This window comes from Pomacea canaliculata, linkage group LG13 (assembly GCF_003073045.1).
Source record: "Pomacea canaliculata isolate SZHN2017 linkage group LG13, ASM307304v1, whole genome shotgun sequence".
NCBI classification, from domain to species: domain Eukaryota; kingdom Metazoa; phylum Mollusca; class Gastropoda; order Architaenioglossa; family Ampullariidae; genus Pomacea; species Pomacea canaliculata.
This window is the reverse complement of record NC_037602.1, coordinates 2,788,399-2,806,968: the sequence shown is the minus strand read 5'-3', so window position 1 is coordinate 2,806,968 and position 18,570 is coordinate 2,788,399. Positions and strand designations below refer to the sequence as shown.

Sequence of the window (18,570 nt, the reverse complement as noted above, 5' to 3'; positions counted from 1 at the left end):
ACATCAATAAACAAACCCACAGCCAGCCAAGAGAACACATGGCTCTGGCACCAAGCCAGATGGATCCCGATGCTGCGACACCAACACACAGACTGGATAAATATAAATAAAGAGCCAAGGCTCACAGATTTCAAAATTCAAGTTCTCAGGAAGTAGGCCGTACAGTCCATGCACTGAACGTTAATGAGGACCCGCCAGCCACTGTTAGCATTGACGTCACTTCCTGTCCCGAAGAATCAGAGCTGACGGGCTCAGAAGACGGATGGTCCCAGGACGCTGGCATCGCGAAGACGTGTGGAAGGCAGCCTGACGCCCGCGTGTAGCCTTCTCTTTGTCCACTGTACCAACTCCACTTTAGTCTCATAGGGCTTCGTTATGGGGCTTTGTTATAGGGCTTCGTTATAGGGGTTCAGTATAGGGCTTTGTTATAGTGCCTCACATTTAAACGCCCGGCTTTGTTCCAAGAAGCGAAAGAAATCTCGAGAATGAAGTTAAAAATCGTGACCAGCCTACCCGTTATCTTTAGTTAACGCATCCATCCGTGTTACATTCTCTCAATATGCTAGATAGTATCACTGACAATAAAAGCAATGAATGAATATATTTTATCCCTGCTCTGAGATACGAAAATAAATTATTTTTTTTATTGTAACAGCCTTCTTCATCTTCCTTCATACAATCATCTTCATCATTGTCGTCGAGAAGTCAAACCACAACGACATTAATTAACCGTCCGTGCCGCGTTCTACATGGGTGTGCAGGCTGAGCCCCATGTCGACATCACGTGATTATGGTTTCCAAATGCAGCCATGCAAATCACACAAGTCCCTCCGCCAGCACCACACGAGGGGTAACAGAAGCCACCGCTCGCCATCCCAGACAGTCACAGCACTTTATTCGACCCCCGGCCTCGGCTCGATATCAGACGAATTAGGGACGGCAGGGGGTGGGCCAAACTGGACTGGTGCCCAGGGTGGTTACCTGGTTACGTTTGCATAATGGTCAGAATTGAAGGGTCCCTGAGGAGGAGCTGGTCCGAGGCTGACAGTACAGAGGCCAGTCAACAGGCCTTTGCAGATTATTGAGTGTACGTATTTATTATGGAAAAGATAGGATTTATAGCAGTTTACTTTTTGGGACTCGGATGTTCTTCGGTAACATCAACGACTGTTACGCAATTCGACATGTGTGGGTGGAGGGGAACTGTGTGTATGTGTGTGGTGTGTGTGTGAGCAGAGACAGAGAGAGACTGCTGTGTTGAAATTCCTCTTCCATTGCCATCAATCTTTACCAGAGGCCAGAATACTGATTAAGGATTGTTTAAGTATAGCAGGTTTAGTAAGAAAGTGCTTCCACCTAGAGATGATTTCGCACTATGAGGGAAAGGGATGGGGAGGAAACCCCCGAAGCCCAGTCGTGCGAAAATGCGTCATATACAGAAAGTGTCCCGAGACGAGATTTGAACCCAGAGCCTCTGACTGCAGTGGGGATAAGCGAATGTTTTAACCACTTCACTACCGGGACAGGTTTATATTTCAAGTTGTGTGGTGGGACAGCTCAACCTCAATCCGAGCTACACTTATATTTCCTCAGTTTGCAGTCATGCAAAGCTAAATCATGATGATAAAATATTGGTATCCCTTCATACTACATCACAGTACAGCAAAAACATTGTTGTACGATAATAAAACCCCAAAAGTTACATAAAATTCTCACTTTGAAAAAGTAAATTAAAATTAAACAGCATTTATTTTTAACCGAAGCAAGGGAAAGAAGCACCAATGGCTGACATACGACGAGGACTCCACCCACCAGAGGCAGTCAACGAATGCCGGGATGTTCCTTCCGCAGCAGCAAATCTCTCTGGTTGTGTGGGGGATTCCTCTTCCGGTACCTACTGCTTCAGAAATCATTGCCAAAGGGGTGGTGGGACGGTGGCGCAGAGCTGCAGGGCGAAGCTGATCTTCACGCTAGGAAATGAGGCCCAGCAGGATGTTGCCACAAGCTGTCCCCAGCCCAGGCCGCAAGACAAGGGCCCCTGCTGGACGCTGAAGAGGTAATTTACCGTTATTTCTTCCCCTGCCTTACCTCCCCTTGTCTCTCGACCACACTTGTTTTTACACCCCAGTGTCTTGTGTGCATGGGATGGACTGAGGTTTATAGTCTGAGAGAACGGCGAGCACGTGACCTCAGATGTCCTATACCCGAGCGTAGGAGTTGTGAGGTCACTTCTTAGTGTCCCTCGTGATCGCCACTCCATCCCCAACCCCTGAAAATCGTCGACATCCAGAACTTTCGTATGCTGTTTTAATCTCTCTTTTTTTCTTCTCCTTCGTATTTGATTCCGTCCCATTTTCTCTCCCTTGTGTCAGACATGAATAAAAGCAGCCGAGTATTTCCATCATATTAAACGTATCTGTTCTCGTCTTGCAGCCAAAGGATAATCACACATTCACTGCCTTCTATTTATTTTCCTGCAGTGTACCCTCATTTACATGATTATTCCCGTAAGTTTTTCCTTCTCTCTTGTCTAAATATAGCCCCATAAAATATTTGGCCTTTTTCCTTCTGTTAAAAAGCGGACAGCGGTGTAAGAATTGTGTGGGTATTTCAATGAGATTGCACCACGCCAGCTAACGGAATCAAACGAATGTTTTATCCCGACTTCCTGCTTTAAATGTCTAAACGTGTTTTTTTTGCTAAAGTCGACGTCTGTGACAAGCCTCTTTTCTTGATTTCACCCAACTTTGTCTCTGGAAGTTCTGGAAAAGTCAAGACGATCCGTTACTGGAAGAAAGATGTAACAAAATTAGCTCGGTAAAAATGCGATCTCGTCCGCCATTGCTTCCTCCGGTTGGTAAAAGGAATAGAGATACATCTACACACACTAATGTTATACTTTCTTATCAAAATCCTCTTCTGCATGGCCTCTTCAACAATGACGGTGAGTCGTACTCAGTTGTTGGTTTGTTTATGTATTGATGATTGTCATGTCTGCATCTCAACTGTGCGGCATCAGTTCTAGAGAATAACTGAGAATAATTGATGTCACAGTCAAAACAATTAAATAATGACAACGGGACTGTTTTGGCGATGGACGCCATTTTGTTGGCGAACCCGAGGCTGATGGGTGCAGTATGGATGCCTAATCACAGACCACTGGATGTTTGGCAATAAACTGATGAATACACGCAGACAACGCAATAAATAAATAAATCGCATGAGCAAGAAATATTTTTAATATGTTTCAGATCGCTTTGAAGGGGATCATTGCATCAAGTTTTCCATAAATACCTCGTTCATAGGCTAAAAATTAGCAGCAGAAAAGCCTCACAATAAAATGTTTCACAAGAGTAAATACGGTACTGGATTGTGGCCCCAAAAAAGGTCCAAAGACTTGCGGCTCTTGCCATTGGCCACGAGGCGTGCGTGCAGAGGACCTCGCTCAACTTCACGGAGCATCAACAGCGCCAAAGTTTTAATTTCCTTCTTAAGGCCTCCAATTTCTCGTATCAAACACACGGGTTTGCACACCAAACCCAGTTCCCACTCGCCAGGCTTTTGCACCGCCAGACCACAGCTTAGGACGACGACGACGACAAATACTCTGCGCCGATTGGCTACAATGACGATGGCGAGGAAAACGGAGTCTGATCAGGTCTTTGGTTTTCTAGATTAATTTACAGGAAGGCGTGGGAGGGCCTGATTGAGGAAAATTCTGATGTCAATGCCAGCAGGATAATTAATAAGAATCGATATTTTATAAGAGCTTCTGTAGTACTTACATCCTCAGTACGTCAGTACAAACTCGCCAATGGCCTTCTCCGCCATTGCTGCTATATTTAGTAACCTCCTCCTCGGGCACTTCAACTACGCACTTCCTGCTACCTCTGATCAACCGCTTATTAGCAAGCTACCTCCAAGGTGAGAAGAACCAAAGTCAGTTTTAATGGCGGGCATGTCTTTCATAGCTCAGCTATTGCACGGCCAGAGTTTACTTCAGCTTGAGTTTCCAGATTTCTATAACAGCATTTAATGTCGAGAAAAGTGTTCAATGTTTTTTTTTTTATTCTTTCCATGAATGGCATCATTTGGAGGTAATCAGAATGTCAATGACTAGACCCGGTCCACTGAGAAACGTGGGAACAAGAAATCATTAATAATCATTAATAAACAATATTGGAATCTTCTTCTCACGCAAAAATTACGAGGGAGTGTTTTCCATGTTGAAATTAATCAGTTATCAAATTTCATAGTCAGCACTTGTTTGGAATAAGTCAGGGACACAATTCTGAGCGGTGGAGGTAATTGGCAACACGTGCACACTTCTCAGGCATGTCTGCTGTTCAGGGCAGTGACAGGGACAGCTCTCGTCAAATTATTTCGTAGTTATCGTCAAAATATTGTCAAAAGCTGCGATCGAAATGAATGTCTACCGCTTCTTGAAATCAGTATCTTAAGGATCTCTCTCTCTCTCTACACCTTGTAGACTTCTAAACTATATACCCAGTGGTCAACGGTCAGCCCAGAGAATATGTATCCCAAAGAAAAAAAATGAGAGGTAGAGAAAAGAGTAAGACGCGTGGCCCGAGATACGGACCTAGGCCCTACCATCCTTGCTCTCTGTTAGTAACTGCCTGACCACAGCGCTAATGAACTGTGAACTGGTCACAGGAAGCTGGTAGCACAATGTCCATACTTGTAAATAACATCCCGTCGGCCCAGGAAACGCTGAGAAGATTTAATCGTGTCCGACTTGCACTTGAAAACGAGGCATAAACCAGAAGAGCTCTTTGCGCTGCGCACAAAAGGTTTTTAAACACCCAAGTGTAATTATAGCCAAAGGCACACTGCTTTCTTTCCGTGCAAAACACAATCCCCTCTTATCCCCCTCCTCTCCTCCATTTCTTCATCCATCCTTTCCTCTCTTATTTCTCTCCGTTCAAAGCATTAACATTATTTGCCTCATTTTTTCCCCAAACTCTCTCAATCGTGCGTTTGGCAAACTGCTTCCTTTGTGGTTGTTAATCCCCTCGACTGTGAAGCAGAAGAATCGCTGGTTTGAGGCCTGGAGCTGGAAAACTCCCCCGAACCCACCTCTCCACCCATCACACTCGTCCAGCAGAAATTGTTACTTGATTTATTAGGAGTGGTCAACGTGACGGAAAGGTTGTCTCAACCTTTTCCATGTCTTAGACACAGTAAACCACTTACATTTCACTGCCACTAGTCTACTGAACTCTTTAAGTGTTTGGCTTATTACATTTAATTTTGCCTTGTATTTTTTGTGATGACATTTCATTGTCTTCTTTCTCTAACATTTTGCTCTTATGTTCTTGTGGCGATAAAATGTCAAAAGCCTGATCAGTTTTACTGCAAGTCTTTAAAACAGATGTCCACCATCTTTCATTTAATACTTATTGTTATTTATTTCATATGTTGTAGACAAACAATACTTGTCATCTTCGGAAACGAAGTACAACCAAGCCAAACCAACCATACTGTGGACAGCAGAACTCTTCTGCAACCTGCTCCAAATGTATCTAAAAAAAAAGGAGGGAAGGAAGGAAGGACTCCAGGCTCAAAACAGGAAAGAAGCTATGAAGCCACCCTGTCAGCTCCTTAGTCTTGTCATTCAGCCCAGATTCTCCTAACTAGATGCATAGACGGTGTCTTGCCTGCGTCCAGTCCACTTTTTTTATCTTCTCCTTTCCTTCCTTCTATGGCAGCTACCGTGTTTGCGTGTTAATCGTAAACTGTGGCGGCCGCAGAGTAATCATTCACCATACATCAGGGTGAAAAATTACGTTTGCTCTTCATTAATGAGGTGTTGTGCGCGGGCTGCGAAATAAAGACCCTGAAATAGGCCGGCGTCCGAGGCACGGCACCTGATCGCAGAGGACAAAATTACAGCTTTGTTGCAGAATCATGGCCGCCTACCCCCGGCGATGACACGTGGACGAAATAATCAATGGAACCAACTTCAAGCGGGATGTCTAGCCCCATCATCCAAGTCAGAACGAGAGCTTCCTCCACCTCTGCGCCACATGATGACGGTTAGGGATTTGGTAAGGCATTCAGTGCGACTTACAGACCGGTACTGATTCCTTTCCTCTCTTCCCTACGACCACCACGACCATCACTCTTCGAGACTGTCCCAGTGAAGCAATGATTGAGAACTTTCTAGCGAAAACAGTGAAGATCGATGTCTTCTAGTACAGAGTTCTTTTGCTATGTGTGGAGGATGTTTATACGGCTGGATGTCTTCTGTGATCAAACCACCAGTTCTTGGTTCAGTGGACCACACCAGTCATCCCACTGATTTCCCCTTTGACCCCCACTTTCTGAAGGACATGGTATAAGACCTTAGCTAAGACGATCCTCTGCTAGTGGCTGTCGAATGAATATAAGGCTAGAAGAATGATAATCTTGGCCTGGTCCTGTGTCGCAGTGTAAAGCGCAGGCGACAAGATGAAGTGAGGAGTCGGGTTTCTAACTTTTTAAAGAAAAAATTATGAAGCAGCAGACTACATAAAGAAGTCCGTTAATATGTATCTATCATACTCAGGCGGCAAGGTAAATGTATATCTATCATACGCAGGTACAAATGTCAACAGACGCATCACATTGCCTATTCATCTGTCTAACCGAGATTTTGCCAGACTTGAGTTACCTCCCTTCAATATGGCAGCAACAGGGGTTATTTAAAAAAAATATTTTATTTTGCGAAGCAAACTTGTGTAAGCGGAAAAAAGCAAGAGAGAGAGAGAAGACGTGTAATACTCTAGTAATATCTAATTTGTGAGTTTGAGATGTCAAACTAATAAATAAATCGCTCTTTCATTCTTTAATTACACTTCTCACAGTTTTCAGTCTCCATGCTTTCTTATTCTCATAATAATAAGCGAGAACAGCAAAGATAACAAATCAAGAAATGAAAAATTACAGTTGCTGTGGTGTAGTGCGAAATGAGTTATCATGTTAAAGTTCTGGAAACAGTTTACTTCCATCTTCGTGTCCCTCCCTTCAGACCTTAAAGAACATTCCGGGCTCAGTCACAGATTAAGACCTAATTTCAGTCAACCGTATCATATCTAATCCTACAGTAAACTATCTAATTATGTTAGAGCTGTAGTTTTTATCAAAAATCATCCCTGAAGGTGACAGACTTAGCTTTATCGAAGACAACGTGGGAAGCAAGGGCAGTGGGTGCAGGGTGCGTCAAAGATAATCACCAACGGAGCTGAGGACACACCCAAGAATCGCTGCTGACTGCTTGGGGCTACCCCTGACCCCAGCTGAACTCCCCCCGGCGTTGTTTAGGCAGACGACGGAGGGAGATGGGGGTACTTGATGCCATGTCCCCCACCAGACGGAGGAGGTAGATGGGGGTACTTGATGCCATGTCCCCCACCAGACGGAGGAGGGAGATGGGGGTACCTGATGCCACGTCCCCCACCAGACGGAGGAGCAAGATGGGGGTACTTGATGCCACGTCCCCCACCAGACGGAGGAGGGAGATGGGGGTACTTGATGCCACGTCCCCCACCAGACGGCGGCAGTTGGCCGCCAACAGTCCACGCCATGCCCTTAATTCTGGCGGTCTGTCTTTGCTTTAGTTTTCCCTCCACCTAATCTGTCTCCGTAGCTGCACTCGCACAACAGCAAAACCTCCGCTGCCCAGTGTCAACATCTCACATCAAAAGCCGAAGGTGCTGAAGAGAGGGTAAATCACCTTCTAAACAAAAATATGGCCGACATTCGCCTGGCTAATATGTGATACTTCAAAGTACTTCGCTTATGTGTGTTTTGTTGTGTGCATGTGTGTCTTCGTATATGAGTCTATGAATGCTGGATTGATGTTTGTGTTAAAGGGTTAGCACATCCGCACATGTCTACTACTGTCAACATTTCCATATACATAAGTATATCGTCTACCTCCAAACACACGAACACGTACAGATAAGTAGACAGACGTATGGGAAGGAATGACTACATGCTTTCCATGTCTCCATGTCCGACTTGTCTTCACTTTATCTGGATACCATAATGCGTGTTCATCGATTATGTTTTAAGCCAGATGAATTAGTCTCTTCTCAAGTAGAAGGAAAATTGTTTCGCTAATTTACGCCCCTCGTAAAAAGCCTTCATGACTGGAGATTTCAGCAACATGGCCACCGGATCCCTACGTTCACTTGATGGTGACCAAGTGAGAAGATTTACGGGCAGAATCTACTAGCTCATATCCCCTTCATGTGCCATCGGTGGCCAGTCATAATTAACCTGCTAAAAAAAAAAAACAGTGCAGAAGGCAGAGAGAATGGCGTGCACGCGCACAATATGCTTTTCCTCCCGCTACTCAGGCAGTCCTCGAAGGAAGATGAGGAAAAAGCTGATGTTAAAAAGAAACTGATAGCAAGCTTGACTGCCCGCCACATATTTGAATCTTCCCATCAAGCTGATGAAATGATGCTGTCCATCAGTGCCAAGATTTGCAACTCTCTCACTCTCTTGGCTTTTCTCACCCATCCCCCAACCTCTCTCTCCCTCTTTGTTTCTCAGCTTGCTTGCTCTCCTTTCGTAATTTCATTCTTTCATTCCTTCTTTTGTTTCTTTACTTCATTTTATTTATCTGATTGTCTTTTTAAAATTCATTTTCTTTTCAACTTTTAATCAATTCTTCCACTTTTATTGTTTACAGCTACATTACACTATCAAATAACGGTTTCACTAATTTGTTATCTCGCCCCTTTAATTGTTTAAAGCTAAATTACTCTCTCAAAACACAACCCTGTGAGGACCAGACCAACCTCAACGACGCATATCAGCTTTTTTTTCTTTTTCCATTCTTCGTTCCCTTCTTCTTTTCTCTCCTTCTCTTGGTCTAGTCAAAGTCAATCTCTTCTGCAGGTTCCAGCAATTTACTAGCAATTCTGTCGACACTAAACCCTCCCTTCTCCCCTACCACCACCCACTGGTTGCCACTCAGAGCACGCTTGAAACAACAAAAAAACAAAAAAAAAAAAATGAATAATGTTTTAAGCACTTACTATCCTTCGTTCAATCCTCCATTATCCGAACCCTATTTACATCGGTATTTCTTTTAACTTTGTTTCTTTCTAAATTATGTATGAGTTTTTTGTTTGTTTGTTTGTTTTTTTTTCTTTCCTTTTTTTGTGTTTTTGGTTTTGTTTTTTGTTTTTTGTTTTTGTTTTTTTGTTTTTTCTTGAAGTTGTTGTCGTCTGTTTGGAGTTAATTTTTTCAGGGAAAGAGGAAAAATCTAATTACTCTCTAGTTAGCGTCCAGGATAACTATAACATATGCATGTGCTCAATAGCAGAAGACAAAGAAGAAAGAAGCCTTCCCTAACAAATGCAAGGAAACATCTGTGGAGGAGCTGAACCTGACCCACAGTCATGTATTTTGTATTTTTGCATTTTCAGAAAACTCCTCAGACTTTTCCAGTGTTCTGGTTTCTGTCCTTTAAAGATGTGTCCTGGTGTGTGTCGGAAAATGTACATAATAACTGACAGGTGTGGGTTAAAAAATATAAATGTATCACTCCATTTTGAACTGTGTTTAGAGACACAATGTTTCTGTAGATGAGGATGATCAAGCAAGAGGCTCATCGCTTTGTAAAATGAAACCCCAATTCCCCACACCTCTCTATCCATCTCCGTATCCACCCCGAGCATTACTCAGACTTACCCATCAATCATTCTCAACGACCGTTCATCCATCCATCAATTTAATCCATTTTTCTGATTTAGTTGGACGTATTTGTTCGATACCAATCCTCCATGCCACGGAGTTTGAATCAAATGGTTCAGGCACTCGCCAGGAAGAGGAGCTGATGGGGGTTTCTTAAATGATAAAGCGGGTGGTTACAAAAAGTATGGTTTGTGTTAATATTATTGTCATGAAAGTGTACTCATTCATACTCACTCTTATTGTAAAAGACTGTGTGCGTTTGTGTAACGGACAGTATTGCCTACACGCAGACAGAGCTGTAACATAATGCATATGTGGGGGAGAGAGAGAGGAGGAAAAGAGAGAAATAAACCCAGTAATGGAGACGAGAAAAAGAAAGAAAAGAGAAGGGAAACCCCGAGTATCGGCTTGGTGACATGTTACATGTTCTCACGAGCGCGGTGTAATGTGGGTGAGAATGTGTTCGACTGTGCGTGTGCGTGCATGAAATGATGTGTGCGTGTGTGTGTGAGTGTGTGTGTGTGTGTTTCCCCGTATGCACATCCGCATGCTTTTCTCTCTCATTTTTATCCTCATTTTATTTGTCCACCCACATTTCGTGGCTACTGCACGTGCTGTGCCTCCTCTGCGGACAGACCCTCCACCAGTCTGTGAAACACTCGCTGACCCTCCTCCGCATCAGCTCGAACGACGACGACCACCACCACCATCACCCTGTGCCTGAGGCTGCGCGTGCATCCAGGCCGTGGCGTTGGCGCACGCGTGTGCGCGTCCATCCCATGTCGCACGTGCGCGCGTGCAAGCTGCCGGTGCTATTGATCCACATTGACGCAAGCGCGCGAGCTGCTCGCCACAGGGTGGCCGCCGTCTCACAATCTGCTCGCTTCTGCAAATTGGCTGCTCTGGCATTCTTCAGCTACTGGCAACGGCAGCGATCAAGTCTCAAAGACCTCCATCGGGGGCCCCAGCGCGACACAAGCAAATTAGGGAGCCCCCGAAAAGAAAGGCGGGTACGCCGCGTCCATGCCCACCCATGGCGGTCTTACGGAGTCGCTGGGTGGGTCAGACGCAAGGGACGTCTCGGCGCCGCGGGCAACGGCCGTGTGCAGGACAGAAGCTTTCGGAAGGTCTGTTCGTCTTGCTGCAGGTCGCCAAACAAAGGATTGTCTGTCCTGTGTCCGGGTATGGTTGGGCCTTTGGCACAAGGGACCTTCCTCAGTCATCCATTTAGAACTAGTGACGAATGGCTGATGGACAGCGCCCTCTATACAGTTTCTCAAGCCCCACACTGCAATAATCCATCTTGCTGTCTTTATGTTTGCCTTATTAACTCTTACTTGCAAAAAAATTATAAGCTCCGAACTTTGTCTTCAGGGTATCTTCACACACGGCATTCACGCTTATAGAGGTATCTCAAAATGTTTGTTTGATCCAACTGTAAGGTGTGTTGATGGCAGAAAGAACTTCTGACGCCAAATCACACGTGTGTGTGGGTGTGTGAGGGGTATACATGCATGCCTACTTGCCTAGTCTGTTGCCCTCTGCCAACTGAATTTTTTTCTTCCACATAAAAGCTTTGACTAACAACTGCCTGCTGCTTTTGTTATTCTTATCTAGTGCTATCCTTGACAGGTCACATCCTTCCTTTTGCACTATCATGTTACTCTCAGCTCTTGTTTTTGCTCTTTGGTTCCTCTTTGTGTTTTCTGTATTTGATTTTGCTCTTAGTTTAGTATGGTTGTTTATTCTTTTATAGCTCATGTTATTTGTTTTCCTGTCCTTTGTATGCTGTCCATGTTTCGTTCTTGTTCTTCAGCTTTACAAATTTTGCATTATTTACTATTAGGTCAATTTACATCCATGATTGTTTCCTTTTTGAAAAAGTTGTATGGGATGTAATCTACTTCAGAATATTCTAGAATTTTTCCCAAAATTTGTGCGAGTATACAGCTCAGCTAGTAGACAAGCATCTTCCCAGAATCGGTCTTCAGCGGCCAGCCATGATCATCCACTCCCAACACTGATGGAATGTAATGAATAATGTTCTAAACTCTAGGGCTGAACATGATCAGGTTGTCAGATTTCCCACAGTTCATAATCTCTGAGGTCACTTCCTCCTCTCCCTCGATCACGTGATTCATGACTCCTCTATCAGCTCGTCAAGGACAAGAAGTCACTTTATCGTCAAAGGCAGCCAAGGAATAGTCTTTGTCAGATCATCGTATAGCCGAGGTCCTCCATTGTCAAGGACCTTCCCGCTCTGACATCGATCCTAGTCAAGGAATAGCCACTCGTATCGAGAGTAAGGAGAGGGCCACTTCCACAATAGCCAATAGACGGTCCATCTCATCTCTATGATTGTCAACAAATAGCCATTTTCATTTGGACTCTGTTCAAGGAAAAGCCACTCGTATCAACGAGACTCAAGGAATAGCTCCTGTCTGTCGACAATAGTCAATTAATAACCACTCAAAAATCGGCTATAGTCATGGAATAACTGCCTAAATATTTACAGCAGTCAAAGAATGACCACTCGAATGTCAGTAACAGTCAAGAAATAATAAAATATCGTTGATAGCTACTGTTGAGGTCCTTCGTTGTCTAGCGACTCAAGCAGCGGAGGGTACAGTTCAGTAGAGAGACTATAATTTTTTAGGGGTTCCAGGCGAACCACAAGTAGCAAGTTCTGTAATGGAACCAGTCATGTAGGAATCATGCCGGAAAGGCTGTTCAGCACGAATGAAGGCCTCTGCTTCTCTCTGGACACGATTGAGAGCTGAGAGTCTCGTGCTCCAACCTGTTGTGCTGTTTGTGCTCACGTGCATGGCTGACTGCAGTTTGCATTACTGACAATCAATGATCTAGGCAACGGTAAACAACAAAGACTCTGGTCACAATTCAAGGTAACAGCCTAGATAAAGTTTCCATTTACAACAAATCCTACTTTTCAATTGACTACCCTGAGATCCATGACAATGGGTGGAAATAGTTGTGGCATCGAGACCCGAAATATCTTAGGAAACATTTTCTAAGGAATTCGCTTGATCAGATTTTATCAGAGGGGTTAGGAGTTCACAGTGGAAGGAACTTTGACACAGGCAGGTAAACAAGTCTGTGTCATCTACAAAGTTTGGAAAAGAACAATAAAAAGTGAGGCAAAGGACGTAATGTCTTTCTGAGGATTTCGAGAAACATTTTGTCCAAGCAGTGCCCCACTCTATATCTCGCCTACTATACAATCCTGCAAAGAGGCGAAAATTGTTGAACAGATGGGCAGCAGGGCGAGGGCAGGAGAGCAGAGGAGGTCGTTTTATGACGGCTGTGGTGATGTTGCTTGCGTAAAGAAAAGGCAAAGCCGCAGAAACAGAAGGGAGCTGAAGCAATAAAATAAACACGGCGTCGCTTGAGACAGTGTTTAAAATGAAGTGATGCCCCCGCCTCCACCTCATCTCCTCCCTGGACGTCGGTGTGGATTGGTGTTCCTTTGTAAGGACACACAGACTCGGGCAAACAATAAACCCAAACAAGTCCTCCTTGCCCACAAGAGCCAGTCGCTGAAAAGCTGCTTTGGCGCTGTGATCGTCTGTTTGGAACGAGGGAGGGGCTAGGGTGAGTCTGTATAGGTCATGTGTGTGTGTGTGCTCGTGCATGTGTGTGCAATCTCATTGTTCACTATCTTTTAACTACTGCACTTTAGTCATGTGCTATATTTTACTTCCACTGGAGTCAAAAGTTATATTTATTCTTCCAGTTTTCTTGACTGGGTGAAGACAGATCCCTATGTGATAACGGACGCAGATGTTCCTAAGAAAACCGCGCTGCCAAGCACTTGCCCAGGGGATATGCAAACCACTCCATATCAAAACCAGTCTTGGCCCAGAGTGAACATTTAGGAAATGTCCGAGGATTATCTACAATCTGGCATCACAAGGCGCGGACATTGTATGGCATACCTGATAAATATCCTAATGTCAGCTGTGGGGGCAGACTGGGAAAAGTCAATGTTCCCGAGACACCCAGAGCATATAGCTTCACTAGCTTGTCAAATCAGGGCATTATTATTACCTCACTAACTTGTCACATCAGACCACCCACCACTTGTCAAGTAGCCGGACTCACCACCTCACTAGCTTGTCACATCAGGCCACCCACCACTTGTCAAGTAGCCGGACTCACCACCTCACTAGCCGTGTCACGCGAAGACGTTTGACTAACGAAGCATCATGGCCGACCTTTCCCTCCCTTTTCACAGGGCGCTTCTCTCCCTTCCGTTCAGCGCGGTTGTCGTCCCCTGGGACGGGCTTGCCGTAAAGGCGAGGTTGCAACCGATAGCATCAATATCTTAACCCGTGTCGAGCGAGTGTGTTTATAAAGCGCTTTCAGCATTAAAGGAGGGAAAAAGGACGGGGATTGGAGAAGCTCGGCTTTTAATAATTTTCTGCAAAATAAGAGCTACCATCAGTCGTTACGAAAAGACAGCCAAATCGCCCATGACGTGACCTTTGAGCCGGAACTTCATCAATTCATCGTCGAAGTAACATGGATCCCTAATCTAACATCCGCTGCTCATCCATCAAAGCTCTCTCTCTCTCTTGCCCTCCCCTCCTTGCCAATGTCCAGCGGGCGTTACAGATGAAGGCGAGGTTGGGAGGCAGCTGCTGAAGTCTGCACAGTCTCAGCTCAGGCCCTTGTCGCTGCTGCAGTCTGCCGTAAGCCGGTGCATTTATTTATTTTTACGACTTTCTTCGATCCGACTTGCACTTGGCATGACAGATTTCAAGGCCGCAATGGACGGCTTTCCGAAGGTGGCCATCATTAGATTGCATTGCAAAACATCACCACTACTTCCTGGCCAACATGCTCAGTTTTACATTCTGCAACAATTTCCCGCGATGCCGTTGAGTCATGTCTCAAGCCGCTTTATAGGAGCTTCCAGAAGCCCTCGATGGTTTTCTTCCGAAGCCTGTTCATAACCCACGTCGTTGGCTCTCGGCTCAAGAAGAAAAACAGGATTGTCGAAAAGTGGGTAGAGAGTGCTGTGGGACCTTTCAACCGATTTCTTCTCCTCCTCACACTTATTTTAAAATCTGTTGGTACTGTTGACCTGTCGAACTCCAGCTCTTGAGACTGAGTTTATGATATGTCCGACTAGGCTGTACTTTTAACCTGCTGTGTTTTCCTTCTGAAGATCTTCGAGAGAAAAATAAGAAACAATTTCAGAATGTTTGTGAGATGGTGTGAGGTTTGTTTGCTGAAGTTCAATCTCTAACTAGAAAATTTCCTTCATTTCGTCACACAAGTTCAGGAGAAAAGTATCTGCTCCACTTTTTTTCTTTACAATTCTCGAAACTTTTTGTCTCCACTGGTATTCACGTACTATCCTCGCTGTCTCAGTCATAAATCTGGTTCCAGACCGAGGAACATACACGACCGTCTGCGCCAGACGACAGCCTACAAGGTGGAACATGGTTCTGGAACTCAGCCGACTCAAGTGTCTTTGGCGGAATCGAACCTTGAATTACGATGTAGGAGTTGGTCGGATGCTCCGACCTCTTCGTCTGTCGCGGTGGTCTCCGTGCGACAGTCTGGTCCAAATCGAATCGATTGTAGCCAAGTGCCTGTCCATTGCTTGTCACATTCTCGCCTTTTTCATCACACCTTCTCTGCATCTACCGGCCTCTTCAGTCCGCAACACAATGGGATGTCGGGAAGGTGTGACCAGGACACGAGAGGGAAGGTGGTGGGAGGAAACGAGGGGCTTGCTGCGGGTGGAGGGGAAAGGGTGATGTCAGCAAGGTAGAGCATCCTTGACCTGTAAAACTGTCCAGCAACTCCTATCCTGTCAGCTGTTCAACACTGTTGCTCAAATGCCAAAAAAAGGTTTATACCCAAAGTGGAAATGTCTGTCAATGCTCTAAGACGATGAGAGTTGTACCTAGGGGGTATCAGTTTGCATCGCAAACGTCATTGTTTAATTTTTTCTTTAATAAACATGATCATTTTTAACTTTTAATGATACGACACGTGAGATTACAGTAATTGTAACCTTGCAATCGACCTTAAATGATAAAAAGAAAGAAAAAGAAAAGAATCAAATTCAAAAATCACTGCCTCCGTCATGATCTTTTTGTGTTCAGATTTTTAGGAAGCAAGAAGTGTCAAAAGTCCTTGAAATTCATGATCCAAATATTTCAGAGAAAGAGTTTCATGAACTGCAACAGAAATTACCCAGTGTGTCTGAAAAAAAGATGACAAGCCTTTGGTCTCCTCTAACCGAATTGCATTCAATTCCACTCTCTCTCTCCCCCTTTCTACTCACCCCCACTCCCCATCTCCTGCAGGTCATCTGGGATAGACGAATCGAATCCCAGGAACAAAGGTTTGCAATCGTCTTCAATGACAAGCAGCAGGTTTAGGAGGAGCCCTCCCTCCCGCTACCTTCTTTTTTTTCAACCCCCCGGCCGGCTGCAACAAAAGAAAGCGGGGGAAGCCTCAGTCTGTTCTCTTGCCAATGTCCCTTGGAACTCCCTCCAACCTTCTTGCTGACTCACTCCATGAAAGCAGAAGTCGTGAATGGGTTTCATGTTAGGACCTAGGAAGTCCAAGACCTTGTTTCTTCCACAGCATCTTGAGCTGAAGGCTTTGGCCACAAGAGCACAAAAATCTGTAATCCTCCCCCCTACCGCAGTTGAAGAGGCATCCCCCACCACCACAGTCGGGTGGATGGAGGAGTGGGAGGCTGCTTCTTCTGTGTGTTGACAGTCTTGTTCCGAGATGAGCTGTCAATCATGCTGAATTTAACAGTACGACAAGTGTTCTGGCCAAAGGTTGAGTCGGTCCCGCTACGTGTCAACCATTCATGGAGGTCGATACCGAATCGAAGAACAAATTCACGCTTCACCATCGAATGACCCGCCATGTATAGCAAAAGCTGTGGCGAACATGAAATCACTCCTTACCCTCCCAACAACCTCAACCCCTCTTCCTTGATTTCTGAAGAACTTCACTGAGAAATCGCGAATTCCGACGGGAGCTGAGGACCCGCTATTTTATTTATTTTTTATTTTTTAGTCCTGGTGGTATTTACGAGCTTCTCCATATCAAATGTCTTTACAATGCAGGGATCGTTGCCTAAGATTTTGCACTTTCATCCTGCGGGCTTTGACGAACAACAGAGCCAGGGAGCGAGTGTCGTGGCCTGCATTAAGATGCCGGGTGGCCTCCAACACGCGCGCATGCGCCAAGGCGAGGCTGCGGGTGCACTGTGACCTCGCACTCGCCATGTTGCCGTCGCTAGGATGCATTTGTTTGAACAAAAACCGCTTCAATAGCGATTTTAACTGTCCGCTTGATCTGCAGGTGACTCCTCTATCACAAGACCTTTTTGCCCTTGTGTCATTGAGTTAATCTGAGCGACAAAGAACTTTATTCACACACCGGTCGTCACGGCTCGATGGTCGCACCTCGTTAAAATACAATAATTGGTTGGAATTACTCAGTAAACAGCCCCGGTCCACCTGGATTGAAGCTTTTATATGTTTTGAAACGTCGGAGAAAGTAATAAATACTGAATTTTATGGTTTTTAAATAAAATCCGTGTTTTGTATGGAATAATAAACCATGGTTAAGAAAGTGGATTTATTGTGAAACTGGCGGAGGCGTAGATAAATGGAAATATTTACGAAGGGGTTAATTTTAATTTGCAACAAGAATATTTTCCAAAGCAGAAACGCACCAGGTGCACATGATGGATCTGGGTGCCAGGTGTGTGGCTAACTGTTTGTAAAATTAATGTTTAGCTGATTGTTAGCGCTTATGGAGGTGATGGACACCTGGAACCTGTCTGCTGCAAAGAGTGTTATCAAAGTTTCTTGGTTGTTAGCAACGTGATCAGAAAATCACACACACACAAACACAAGTTCTGCAACACTTTCACATTTAAAACACCTGTCTGACTTACATAAAACACATTTTAAAATGTTTAAAGCATTTCCTTGTATAAGTAACCAAACTCTGAAGTAATATTCAAGAAACAACCATTTTTTCTGAGCCTGCCCTTTCCTTGTTGAGCAATTCTAAGTAAACCCTGTGATTATTAAATCACAACCGGCCAATGGAAACAGTGACATTTTTATACCTTAACCCTTTCCTTCCTGTAAACAGAATTCTCAGAGTTTGCAACACTCATCTAAATGTTCGCCCAAGCTTCTCACTCAAGACTGACCTGATGGAATATATCAAGATTCATGTTTTCTTCGATGTATTAACAATTGCAATTCAAACTACCAATCTCAAATCACAAGAATTTAATCTTCGAATATTTACCATCAGTCTATTTACTGTAAGAGAGAGAGAGAGCCTTGAGAACATGTCCAATGACTGACATTTACTCATTCATTCGCCGATGAGTCGCCCCATTACCTCACTTCATGTTTGTCCATCTTCAGGTCCAGTCTGTCATTCTCAGACATCGTTAAAAGAGTGACAGGGGTGCGGTAGAGGTGGGAGGTAACTCCAGATCGGAAAGTCAGATTCTTCTTGCACCACCCTCCTCCCTATTCCCCCCGTCATAAACCTGGCTCCTCACTTGAACCCACGACAATGACTATGCCATGCGACTGGGCTCAGTAATTTCCGCCGTGCTGCAGACCACGACCACTTGGCGTCGGCGTCAACACCAGTACAACACCAACGACTCGTAGGAAACGGTAATTGCGGCCCTTGCATGACAGCTCCAAACGCCCGCCTATCTCTCGGCTCGGATATATGGCCGCAGTCTCAAAAAGAAAATCTCGACCGTGCTCGTCCCCCTGTCTACATTTCATCCTCCACCAAAAGGCGTTTGTGAAAGGGATGACA

At 44.8% G+C, this 18,570-nt stretch overlaps 1 protein-coding gene across 1 annotated transcript in view; it reads right to left on the bottom strand.

Annotated features, from left to right (window-relative positions):
- Positions 1-18,570, bottom strand: part of LOC112553801 (limbic system-associated membrane protein-like) — an 81,859-nt gene that overhangs the window by 23,679 nt on the left and 39,610 nt on the right. The gene's annotated exons all lie outside the window — the stretch shown is intronic.